Raw genomic sequence first — 12,812 nt, forward strand, 5'->3', positions numbered from 1 at the left:
AACTTTGTTTAGAAAAGTTACTAGGTCATAGCTGCCATGTTTCTCTTTTTAGTCTCAAGTCTTAAGAGACTGAAGTCCAGGGTCTGCAGCTCTGAGAGCCCCTCTCAGCTGTGATCATGAGAAGCCGTAGTTAATTGCTGGAATGCAGTTTCTTCTTCATTCAATACTTCTGTCTGAGCCATCTTATGACTCACCGTCACAGTCTCATAATTTTTTAATAATACAAAACACACACACACACACAAACATGGATCCGACACTTTCTGTAGATCATCCGAAGCTTCCCAGAACTTGAAAGGGGAGGACTTGCATCTGAAGTTGAGCAGCTGTCATTAGACAAGGTTGATCAAACTCAACTAAAGCTGTGATCTTTCAGATGGGGGCAATGATCTGTGCCAGGCAGGGTGAGGGCACTAATCGTCTGCCAGGATCCCGTGATGTTCCTGGAACCATAAGCAATGAGTAGGAAAAGTAATGAGGTAAGCTCTTTCATTAGGCCAAACATGATCACCACCCATTTTAAAATAGCATTACTGCCTCGATATGATTTAAGAGCCCTAGAGAAATTTCTTGCACTTACAACTGTGAAACTGTTACAGATCATCTTTTATCCTTTATTGATCACCAGAGGGGGAATTCAAGTACAAGTATGATTCACAAGTCAAGCTGTCATTGATATTCAACAGTTTTGGCCTTCTGAGTCATTTGCCTATTAGACTCAACCTCCACAGCCGACAGAAAATGTTCCACTGCACAGAAGTCCTCAAAAAGATGATCTCATCCTCGTCTTCGAGGCTTTGCATATATTGCTGCTCTTTGTACTTTAAACATTTAAATACAGCTTGAAAATTATACCCAGCTTTACATAGAACAACATGTTGCGAACAAGAAAATAACATATTTAAAAAACTACCCTTTTTTATATGGGAAGTCCACTTTAAAAGCATTGTGGCATTTTAAAGCTGTGTGATTGGCATTTTGGCCACTAGGGGGCAGAAAAACTCCTGAACAGGCTGATGGACACATTGCCTCAACATATGTATGATAAAGTAGAAGAATGGGTGTGTTAATGTGTTAACAAGCAATTTTGTTCTTACACACCCTGAAGAACTTTATATAACATTTGATTTATGATACAAGAATTATTGAGAGATACAATTGCAGATTTCAAGACGTATAGTTTTTGGTTTACATGTGTAGTATACACAACTGCCATCAATAAGAATAATTCTCATCTTATATTGCATAATTCTATTGTTGCTTTTTTTTTATTCAGTTCTTAATGGAATAATAATTAAGAGCCTTGGTTGGAGCAGCTTTAAACATAGAGTCTATATGCTTCATCCATGAGGCTTTTTGATGGTCTTTCTGGTTTGAGTGCTGGAGATGGTCTAAAGAAGGTCAATCCTCAGTTGGAATTATTTCGATGACATGTAGCTATGATGACCTTCCTGCAGGCAAAATGTTAATTAGTGTCGCTCTAAGGCAGAACATCAACCTTGGTTATAAAGAGTTCCCAGGAAAAGGAGAGGGCATTTTCAAAGCACTGAAAAATTTCCATCTTGGAGCTCATTCATGACAATAAAACATCCCTGTTATGAAACGCAGCACATCTTGCGTCACTTAGAGTTCAGTTTGTCAACATTTGAGTTGTAATCTGAGGTGGTGTGTTCCCCTGCGGGCTCCCGAACATTTATAGTAAACACCGGCCTCTGATCTTTCTGCAGATACACCGGCCCAGGTGGATAATATGAACACAGCCTGTCACACGGCTCTGTCAAAACCAACAACAACTTTTAATTCTCTGTGTTCCAGATAAACATCAAATGACCAGCAGCAACATTGATTTCCCGGTATCGTGTAGAAATGGAAAGATACATCTATTGTGAATTACAAGAGGCGACATTAAAAGCTTCATTTAGAGAGTGCCTGTTTTGTGAAATGTATTTAGAGCTTAATGAGTAATATGCATTAGAAACATTTCATCAGAGTTTAATGTGGTGGTTGTTTTGTTTTTCTGTTTCCAGAGGACACTGTTTTCATTTTCATCCGACCTTTAACACTCTCATCGTTAGGCGGACCAATGGTGAGTGTCGGTGCCTCTCAGCTTCCACAGTCCTACAGTGACCTTATCACTGAACTGCAGGAAATGTGTTTATATTACTTTATAAAGCAAATAAAAATGACTCATAAGGTAAATGTGAGGTTTTTATAATGAGTAATGGGGGTGTCTGAGTCTGTACATTGTGTGTTGAATAAATCTGCAGGTGGCCCTGAACACAAGAACAAAGAGTAAACGGGCTTAAATGATGTCATATGTACGGAAGCATCATATTATAAAGTATCACGTTATAAAGTGAAAGGTTGCAACAAGAAATCACACACATATAAGCTTACAGTGTTCATCCTCAAGACGTTTGCAGTAGTTTGAAGAAATAAAAAAACGTCATCTTTGTTCAGGCAGCTGATCAATGAGACACTAATCTCTATTTACAGATTCTACATAGAAATGTAGTAATATTGACCAATCACGTATCAGCAGGCTGCAGCGTATGCAGGAAAAACCATGAGGATAGAAAAAGCAGGCGGAACGTGATCCACTGTGATGACATCAAGAACAAAAATTCAACTAGAGATGAAATCCCTTGATGCTGTGTCACGAAAGCCTTCTTTCAACAAACGAGCATTTTAAAATAGATATCTTCTCCTGTTGAGGACAGACGTGACAAAGCTTCATTTTTACTTTTTACTACTCTGCATTAGGATGTTTCGGCAAAGGTAAGACTCTTTAATTAAAGTAAATCACAAGAATAATGGTTTCTTTTTCTGTTAACAAGGCAGCACGCAGCATGTTCACCGTTGTCCCCAGTGGCTATATCGTCATCAGACTATACCTAGTGGGATCTGAGATTGATGAGACATAAACATAAACTCGACACCACCTCTAGATGATTAGACTCATTCTGCCTTACGCAAAGAGCCACATCCCTCATAGTGCATAGGGCTGGGTTTAAAAATATCGATTTTTCCTATTCGAATCGATTCTCATTTGAATGACCCAATATCGATTAATAAATCCTGAGATTGATCTTTAAAAATATGTGTAAAGCTTGTCTGATCACTCACGTTTCTGAGTGCTCCTGAACGCAGCATGACTCAGCACATCCCCCCTGAAACACGGCAGTGAGGGAGACATGCCCGGACTTGTTTACTACAGAGACATCAGTGATCGCTGACGGACTCTTTTTATCGTGTGTGCGTCCATGAATATGTGAGTTAGCTTTGCACTGATGTTTATGTTACTCTCTGTTAGCGCCGGCTTTGGCTGCAAGTGTATTTTCATTTTGTACAAAACACCTTTCCCCATTACTCCTACTCTCGTGTGGTTTTGTTCTTCGTGCTATGAGATCTCGTGGCCAAATCTCACACAATTTGAACCCTAGTTCGTTTAATCAAAACAATGAGCCAGATGTACAGACTGAAAATCTGAACTGGAAAAGAAGTTCATCAGCTGTCTAATTCATAAAATTTTACAACATTAAAAATGTTGATAATGCACCTGGTTAGAGGTGCATTGATACTGTAACTGAAATAACCCTAACTGAAGCGTTATTGAATCGAATCGGGACCTTGTGAGCCAGAATCGAATCGAATTGAGAAATCCTAATACACACCCAGCCCTGCTGAACACGTACTTCAATTACAGTAGGATGTTGTCACGTCTCGAAACAACAAGAACTTAATTCAACTGTGTTAATCAGACGTATCACTCAGTTTCTGTTCTCTGCCCACTTCATTCAAATGTTCACAACATTTTTCGGGTGATTTTCTTGTTATTACATGATACGTTTTTTTTTAATAACTTGACTCCTTTTGGTTGGCAGCATTGCGCTCCCGTACATATGAGAGCAGCACCTTCATCATTTCTTTCTTCGGTTTCTTCTTTCCTTTCTTACTTATTACCTTCCTTTGTCCAAGGTCGCGCTTGCTTTGATTCGTTCCTGCACAGTAATTAAGCGACAGACAGAAACAGAAACCTTAGTTGTACCCTGTCACAGTAAAGGGCACATCCACCCCACCATTTACCTTACCATCCACACACACACACACACACACACGCACACACACACACACACACACACACACACACACACACACACACACACAGCCCCTAATGGTGTGTTGCTCTTTACTTTTGCACTCTGAAGTGAGAAGGAGCAGCTAAGACCAAGCAGCTGGTTTTAGCTTGAGGCTTTCACTGTGTGTACTTTATGTTCTGTTTATTAATATTGTGCTTTGTATGCACATCGAAAGAATCAGGAATAACAAGAGAAACATTTAAGTCAGTAAATCCTTCATGTTCTAGAGGAGAGGAGAGAAACAAGAGAATTTGTTTAGTTAATCAAATTAATCAGTCAGTCCGTCCTCATCGGGGCTCACACATGTTGTTCTCTACATGCGTCTTTGATTTGAGAGACAACAAGCTAGCCGATGGAGATGGTTTAGCATGACTTACATTATCACATAAACATGCACACTTTCCATACATTGGGCAGAGTACCAAGAAGTAACCTTCAGAACCAGCAGTTTGAGCTACAGTAGCTTCTGTGGGATCGGACCACACGGACCAGCCTTCACTCCCCTCGTGCATCAATGAGCCTTTGTCACTCGTGACCCTGTCGCTGGTTTTCCTTCCATGAACAGAACTACGTTTTCTACCACTGTCTGTTTATCTCCACTGCAATAACCTTGACACAAATAGGTACATCTAAAATAATGCGATGGATAGTGAGAATCATTCAGTCAGATTGAAACTCATTTCCCATGTGTTCTAATAAACCTGAAGTAGATAATGCATCACGCTTTTCATTTTCATTACGCAGAGCGCATTGAAAGTACCAGTGGCTTCTATCCTGCAATGTTTAACACAAACAGACGACGCACACACAGCTCTGTATGTTTCTATAATGATGAATGACTTCATGTGAGATGGATTTTTCATTTTCATTCTCCAAATTGGCAGACGGCGTGCTCCATGATGAGAATACACACGGGGTTTTGCATAGTTAATGGGGCTACTCCTGGACTTCCACATTAAGCATGCAAGACTTTGCTGTTTGTACACATGAAGCTTTATCTCTCTTTCTTTCTGTGTGCAGTAAAACCACAAACAGACGTGATACAGAAGAAGAAGATAGGATGTTCTCTAGAAGAGAGGCTCGTTATGTCCCAAATGGAGCAATGCAGCATCTGACTCACGCCGTGACATTGAGCCCTGTGCAGTAATAACCCCATCCTCCTCTTACATCTCAGACTGTCTCTGGCTTTAAGGTCCTTCGAGGAAAGGAAATGCTTGGGAAGGGATGGAAGGTACGATGATCCAGATTAAATGAAGAGATGGATCGAGATAATAGGGAGCAGAGGCCACCAGAGAAATACAGCTGACTATAAGTGATTTATCAGTAGATGTGTTCCAAACAGAATCAAACCAACATCCATCCTGTGAAACTAAAAACTAAAAGGCGCATTTGATAAAGAGCTGTAACGGTGACCAAACTCATATGTTCCATCCTCAGAAAAGTCCACATGGCTTTGGCAACACACGGGAAATGATCAGTAATGTTTGCAGACACTGTAATATAAAAAAGCACCGAGCTGCAGACACTCTGTTCTCTTTTCTGAAAGAGTCAGAGGGTCGGAGGGTAAGCTGCTGAATGCCCCATGTCTACACCGAGCCAGACAGGTGTTAATATTTCCTGCTGCTGCCGAACACTGCGAGGATTACCTGGGATTTGGACAGAAAAGCCTTTTCACACACACTACTGCACAAAGTTGGAACGAAGGCTGAGAATTTATAGCCGAGGTAACGGCCCTGTGCTTGCAGGCAGCTCACCCCGTGCTAGAGACAGCTACTCACCTGATCGAAGGAACAGTGTGGCATTTCAAAACGTAATCTTTATTTAACCAGGAGTGAAATTCAATTGAGATTAAAAAAGCTTTTGGCTAAGACAGGTATAAGTAGGTAGGTATAAGTCCTTGGTTGCACGCACAAAAAACACAACATGTAACGTTTTGAAACTAAAATGAAGAAAAACAGAACCATTGCTCAACGATTGGTTCCTTGACTTTGTAAATGCAGCCTCAAGTTTGGGATGTGGCGCCACCATGTTGGTTTTCTGGAGACAGAAGTGAACGTAGAAATAAATAAATAATACATGTATGAACGAACAAGCCAAGTATGGCGAGCTCTAAGCTGCAGCAAAGAGCAAAAATATCAATACAATAATACTAGACTTTCACTCAGTGAAAAAGCTGGAGCTCAGACTTCTTGCACGGCCAGATAGTTCTTTAAATCACTCAGCAAGACAGACTGTGTTCCATTTTGTGTGAAAAAATCCCCAAAAGGCTCCAACAACACAAACAGGTGATGTTTGAAGTCTAGCAGACAGCCAGCAGTATCCACCTGTCCCTCAAGTCACCACACTCCTATAATTCAGTGCTTAAAGTTCCAATCTTGAATATTTCATTTTCGTGCTCTTGAACGCCACCCACTGGCTATTATCGGTATTTATGGGAGCACACGTCCTGATTTAACCAGACGTCTACAAACAAAATAAACCCCCCTCCCTACTTTTACCACTCTTGGTCCACCAACTCAGACACCTGCATAAAAGTAGGTTCAGGTGGAGAGACACATGTCTTTATATAATAAATGCAAAGAGACATGTGGGCTGCAGTCGTGTTATTTATACGTCATTTCATCTACCGTTTCCAACGGCGTTCAAATGTTTGTTTAATCAGCGTGAGAAGCCCGGTGATGGTAACTTTTGGAAACGAAGGCTCCTACTTCCTGTCGACACACAACCTCACAGCGTGTGTGCTGCAGCCGCTACAAGTAAACAGTCGCTGGTACGTCCGCTTCGCAGATGATCCGTTTATGTGGCCACAGCGTTCACCAACACCTGGGCGAGGTGTCGCTGATAACGGGAATACATTCACTGAAAAGCTGCCTCGCGGAACTGAAAAGCCTTGAAAGCGTAACCTAGCCGACATTGCGTGTGACAGCAGCAGCAGCATCGCGTGCTAAAAGTTTACACGCAGGTGACATGCAGGTGATTGGGACACAGCTCCAGACTCTGATGCACTGATGAAGGGTTCAGGTCGACTTTTCCTGCTGATAAGTCGTGGGAAACCAACTGCACAGGCGCACATCACAGTTGCTAAGGTTAAGCTATTTATTTACTCCTCTATTCAACTGCAGATGCAAAGGACGTGATGACAAGATAACAAGAGAAGCCAAAAGCAGATAGCGCCCTCTGCTGTTTAAAAAGCAGTATTGCGATTCATCTCTTCAATCTTATCGATTTGACTCGTCACTTATATGTATACATTTTTAACTGCATTGCGAGGTATCGTTCCTGATTGGAGATTGGCAGTTAGGCCTTTGCCATCAGCATGTGTGAAAGGGTAAAGGTGACATACAGTGTAAAAGTGTTTTGAGTGGTCAGAAGACTAGAAAAGCGCGATGTAAGTACAGTCCATTTACAGACTTTATAGAATAAACAACTGAGGTAAAATGTGCGAGTGAGCTCTAAAGGTGCTGCCATTTGGTTACTTTTAACCAGGCTAGATATTTCCCTCTGTTCTTGTACTTTATGCTAAGCTAAGCTAACTGGTAAATGGCTGCAGCTTCATTTTTTGCAACATTATAATTCATTCTCCTAAACCTTTGCAAGTAAGCAGACAAGCTTTTATCCCAAAATGTCAAACTACTCAAAAACTGTTCTCTTTAAACACAAGGACATTTCTCTATTCTCTCATGATCCTGATATTTTATATTCAAACATTTCACCTCCAGCCCCGTTCTCAGTGTGAACATCATTCATGTTTTAGATCACAGTTCGAAGGTGACCTCTGCCTTTAGGGGCCGCTAACAGATGAATCTTATGTTCTGGCAGCTGCTGTAGTTTCTCACTTTCCCCCATTTTTATTCATTTCAGGTCTCACAGAAAGTTTAGAGCCCTGTCCTCTCACTGACCGATCACTGTGCACTGATCGTCAGAAGGAAGATTCCTCCTGAGAGTCATATTTTCATGCATTTCATTCTACCTTCACTGTCACACTGACAGCGGGCTCTCCCCCTGCAGAGACTCTGCTGAGTGTGCCGGGCTTTGAGTTATTTCATGGAAAATCTCGCATAGACAGTCAGAGAGCCTGGTGGGACGTAGGGAGGCCTGTCACTGAGGCAGCTGGAGGGAATCTAAAGTTTAAATAAAGAATTTTTCTAGTAAGTAAGAGGAACTTAAGTTAACACTTTCAGACCCCACTAATGACCCTACTGTTCACCTGAATTGTTACCTCAGGACACATTTTCCATCTCAATAGTCTCAAGTCTTCTTTACTACTGTATGGTGTTAAAACTAAAGTTTTGCATCCTAGTTAACATAAGTGTCGGATATACTCTGCTAATAAAGGTAGCTCTAGTGTTAGCTGCTAAGTTAGCGTTTGCTATATTCCCTGATGTGGCTAATGTGACAGTCAGTGTAGCGCAGCCCTGAACAGTATTGTTGAGTCAGAATCCGAGGAGGAAGCAGAGGACATCTGAAAATATTAATTTGAATTGGTCACTGAACGGTGAGTTAACCAATGTTTTAATATTGTTATCAGCCTGAGCCTGTCCCTTTAAGAAGGTTGCCTGATGGGTAATGTACGCTGTGTTGTTGATGTTCCCAAAGATGGACGAGTGGTCTACAGAGACCATAGACTGTATAAAAAGATGGACGACATGACAACGCCCTAAAAGTGAAGCCAAAACATTTGGAGCGCCCCCTGCTGACTGGCTGCAGTATAGGTCATAAAGCCCGCCTCCTCCATGTTAACAGATGAGACATGAGTCAAACTATAAAAACAAAATACACGCCCGGTTAAATTTTTCTCAAACGTGGTTTCTGTCATTATAGCTAGTTATTATCCTGCTGATTTACGTCCAAGTGTTCATTTTTATGACAAGTTTATTTTTAATTAGTTATTTGATGCTGTAAAAATGATGATTGACAGCTCTATTGACAAATTTGGTTCCTGCAGCCGATCTGTTCCGGGTGAGCAGAGCGGAGGACGATCCGCGAGTAGAAACGTAACTAAAACAATCACTACAGTCATTGAAGTTTCCATACCTGTGAATGTTAACCTCAGACCAACACAGAGAAGCTGTTCTGCTGTTAAACACGCCGGCGTGCAGGATCCTTGCTGTTGCCGATCTCTACTGTGCAGTCTCTAGCTCCATATGACGTCACCATCGCAAGCAGGCAGCGCCTATCACAGGGGCTATTTTGGCATCAATTTAGTACAATGGGAGCATATAGAGACGTGTTGTCCATCTATATATACAGTCATTGACAGAGACTCCATCCGCAAAATAAACTCAGTCTCTCCTACTGTTCTTCTGCCTGTAGAATTAGCCCAGACTGCTAGCTGCTAGCATTAAATGACCTAAGCAGCTGTCCCATGCTGTTAGGGACCACGGAGCTGAAGAAGGTAACATTATCCATGTCATAGTCAGCAGTTAGCTTACACAAGGAATGCTAGCTGATATGCCCCTGTCTGTTTTTAAAGCTATAAAAGCACCGTAGCGTTAGCTAGTGCTGTGATATTATGGAGATAAATTTCTCCATCCAAAGATTAAACAACCACAATAACGCTAAAACCCAGCGGCCATCATCACCAAAATGAACATAACCATGTCCTCGTCAAACTCAGTATGAAGAAAGTTTCCTGAAACTTCAGTGTTAATATTTCAAGTTTAGTTTGAAACTCATTTCTCATACTTTGAAGACGTTATTAACTAGATAAGATGCTAAATTACAAAGCTTTAACGCTATATTGGATTTGGGTCTTATTGATGGATTCTTCCTCTCAACAATTTGAGGAAACCATATCGCCATGGAAACACTCCATCTACTGTGGTAATGACCTGCTCTTTTCATTTGGACATTTTAGGCTCCCAGACCTTAACGAAAAGAAAAACAAAGAGCAGTGATGAATAATACAAACATATGGAAGAGAATAAATAGAATAGTTGTTGTCTATTTATGTTTCACACAATTAAGATATTTCATTTAATGGAGTCCAGTGTCTCTTTAGCAGCTACGGTGGTGGAGATGATGTGGCACATGCAGATAAAAAATAAGCTTGTTCATTTTCTACCAATTAGCTCACTTCCCTGTGGCGGCACATCTTCGTCTCTCTGTTGCCTCTCGCTCAGTAACAAGCGTCTCAAGCTGATTTTAATTGCCTTTCAAAGTGATTCATCAGTAATTTATAATTAGGAAATCTTTTTAAAACCTCCGTGATATTCAGGCATCTGTCTGTGATTTCCTCTGTGAATAATGACAACGTAGTCGTGTTAAGTATTTTCCTTCTAATAAATGACTCCTGTTGTTGCTGTTGCTGCTGCTGCTGCGTGCGGGATGTTCAGAAGAAGCCAAAATAAACAGTATTTTGTGAAATTGACATCAGTGTATTTAAAATGACTCTTTTGATAGATTGGCAATTTGAGAAGTAAGCGTATGTACTTTCTTGCCATAAGTTAGTCAAGAAGATTGATGTTGTATGTGCAATAAATATTTAACCATAGCAGACTGTTAGCTTAGCTTAGCATAAAGACTGGAAACGGGGGGAAACAGCTAGCCTCGCTACATCCAAAGGTGACCAAATCCACCAGCGGTTCAGAAGCTCACTTGTGAACACATTATATTTTGTTTGTTCATATTAACTAGAAGCTGAGGTTTTAAACTGAGTTATGTTATGAATATTTGTTTTAAATAAAGTTTCAGAATCTTGTGCTAATCCTGAAGTTTTCAGGCAGCTAGCAGAGACTAAAAAATTTTTTTTTACAGGTTGAACAAAAAAAGATTTTATTTCTTAATTAGTGAGCTTAAGAGCTGCTTATATGTTGTTTCCAGTCTTTATGCTAAGCTAAGCTAGCTTGTTGCTGGCTGTAGCTTTATAGTTCAACATACAGGCACAAGAGTGGTGTCTATCTTCTCATGTTATTCTTGCTAAAAAAAGCAAGGAAGTATATTTCCTTAAATTTTGCATTATTAGCAGTTAAATCACAGAGGAACTGATATTACTGATTAAAAGATGGAGCAGTGAGTAAATAACTACAAAGGCCTAAGCGGACATGCGTCCATACATTGTATTTACTCTGTTTTCCCGTGATAACGAGTAATTTCTGGTTGTTTTCTCAAGATCTTCACTTATTTTTCTGGTTTTCTCCTGATAACTTGATACTTTTCTGGTGATCTAGCAAACAAAACAATATTCTGGTCACTGTGTTATTACAGACCAGGACATGCCATGCTGCCATTGCCCACACTAATGAGGTGAGTTAAGCCTGTTTCTGTGTTGGTTTTGTGCTTTTCCAACTCTGGAGATACCAGTTGTGATCATCTGACGTTACAGTGGTGCAAGTGAATCGAAAATAAATAAATAACTCACTATCACTGGAAAACTGAGTAAATATGGAGTAAAAATGTTGCATGTCCGCTTCGGGCTTCCGTATGTAGCAATAACCAATATGTTGTTACACAAGAATAAATTGTAAATTAAAATCTGTTACAACTTTTAGTTCTACTGGAGAATTTATACTTGATGTACACCTTAATGATATTTATATCATTTATAATTATCTGATTTTATAAATGTACTTGTTCTCCGTCCTTCCTGCAGACATTTTGTGGGAGGTTGAGGTTAACTCTGTTGTACCTGAGATGTGGGTGTAAAAGCACCAGGGCTGAAAACACATATATATTATGAAGTACACATGTAGTTCTCATGGACACACACACGCGCACACACACACACACACACACACACACACACACACACACACACACACACACTACATCAATGAAGTATTTTTCCAATTGTAGCCTCTACCTCTGTGTTTGTTGTTTATTGAACATAGATAGTTCAGCATTATCTCCATATTGCCGACATGCCCTTGTAAAAATATTGTTTTCATTTCACAAGATGAAAGATGGAAGGAAGGTGATGTGTGTTTCCATTTTATATAATGGAGCAATGAAATCGTACACTCATCCCTCATGAGACAGGTTTACAAAAACCGTCTTATTAAACCTTCTCACAATCCATATAATGTGATTTCTTCCTCTCACCGTCTCAGTATTTGAATCGTGTGAAAGTGATTTTGTAAGACCCTGTGATGGGATTAAAAAGCCTGAGCGCTGCAAACGAGACAGTGGAGGTCGTTAATGTTGTTTGGAGTGTGATTGTGTCACGCTGTAGACACAATCACAGAGCTTTTTGTTTGGGGCAATTGTTATTGTCTTGTCTTAAGACATTTCCTCAAGGTAAAAGTACATTTCAGAAAAAAAGTGTGTATTGGTTCTCCTAAACGAACAAAACATGTTTATAAAATGCAAGAACTTTTTCAAAAGTTCATTAGATCATCATTGCCTGCCTGTCACTTCCTCTCATGTAGCATTAAAACACTTTTTAATTAGCCTGTAAGGTGATCAGTGTTGGGCAAGTTACTTGGAAAATGTGTCCAATTAAATTACAATCAATCACAGATTATTATCACAATCACAATTATTTGGATTATTTACATATTAATTTAACTCTTTATCAACCAGGGACAGTGCATACTAATAAACATTGCTGTGAATGCACCAGTTAGCTTAAAGGCTATTGAAGGTATTTATGGAAAACCAACAGCTTGTTTAGCTAATGCTAACGTTAGCAGTGGTAACCGTCCATCCTCAAAGAGGCATAGGGTTTCACTCATT

This window comes from Semicossyphus pulcher, unplaced genomic scaffold (genome assembly GCF_022749685.1).
Source record: "Semicossyphus pulcher isolate SPU_LCO1_2020_fin unplaced genomic scaffold, fSemPul1.0.p SCAF_7, whole genome shotgun sequence".
NCBI classification, from domain to species: Eukaryota; Metazoa; Chordata; class Actinopteri; order Labriformes; family Labridae; genus Semicossyphus; species Semicossyphus pulcher.